The 861-nt window shown below is 51.3% G+C and overlaps 1 protein-coding gene across 1 annotated transcript in view; it reads right to left on the bottom strand.

Annotated features, from left to right (window-relative positions):
• The window catches only part of LOC119592451 (transformer-2 protein homolog alpha-like), a gene marked incomplete at its 5' end in the record, with an annotated part of 8,052 nt that extends 7,191 nt beyond the window's left edge, over positions 1 to 861 (bottom strand). Inside the window, 1 exon segment of the mRNA XM_037941272.1 lies at positions 779 to 861.

Here is an 861-nt window from a genome sequence, read left to right as displayed (position 1 = left end):
CTAACAAATACTTCTGACGCCTTAGTTTTCCCGACTCATTTCCTGGGAGTCGCATCAACAAACAATTTCTGACTGATCATAAACATTGCAATCAGCACTGTACCAACTGTTGTGATGATCATGAATGGATTATTTAGATTCTTGTTAAAAATAGGGATGGTGAAAATACCCATCAAGGCTGAGAATTAGAGGGAGATGCAGAATATAATTTTTTGCCGTAACAGTAACAATGACAACCAGGAACATGTATACTGGTAATAATGACAATAAATATATCAGACATAATTTTTGAATAATAGAAAAAGTCAAATCAGAACAATTATTGCTATTGTGTAACGAAAAGTGCAAGAGCAACGAGATACGAAATAAAACATAACAGGAGGGAGGAATTAAACCAAGCAACGGTATTATTAGCACACGACAGCCGTAAAACTTGGCTAATAATACTAACAACGAAAAGGGACCCCCCCCCCCCGTCCCCTGGGGCGCGGGAGGCCACGGCCACGCGGGCCTCCGGGTCCTGCCCCGCGCGGGTCCTTCGGAGCTCAGGCCCTTCCGCCCTACGCCCTCCCTGGAGTCCCTCGCGGCCCTGGCACCAGGCCCCCCCGGTGCCCCCGGCGCGGCCCCAGAGGCGAGGCATCGAGGGCGTCCGGGCACGCAGCGTCCTCCCGCCCAAGGCCTCGACGGAACAAAAACAACGGAGATGATCCCGCATTTGGCATTCCTCCCCCCTTCGAACGCCCTAAATCTCCCTCGCCACACTTCCACACCTACGTACCTCGCCTCCGCCTCCGGAACGACTCAATCTCGCGGCAAAATCGCAGTCAAACGAGAGGAAAACCGAGACGCAGTCCGTCCGTC

Source organism: Penaeus monodon, chromosome 30, assembly GCF_015228065.2.
Source record: "Penaeus monodon isolate SGIC_2016 chromosome 30, NSTDA_Pmon_1, whole genome shotgun sequence".
NCBI classification, from domain to species: domain Eukaryota; kingdom Metazoa; phylum Arthropoda; class Malacostraca; order Decapoda; family Penaeidae; genus Penaeus; species Penaeus monodon.
This window is presented reverse-complemented; position numbering and strand designations above follow the sequence as displayed.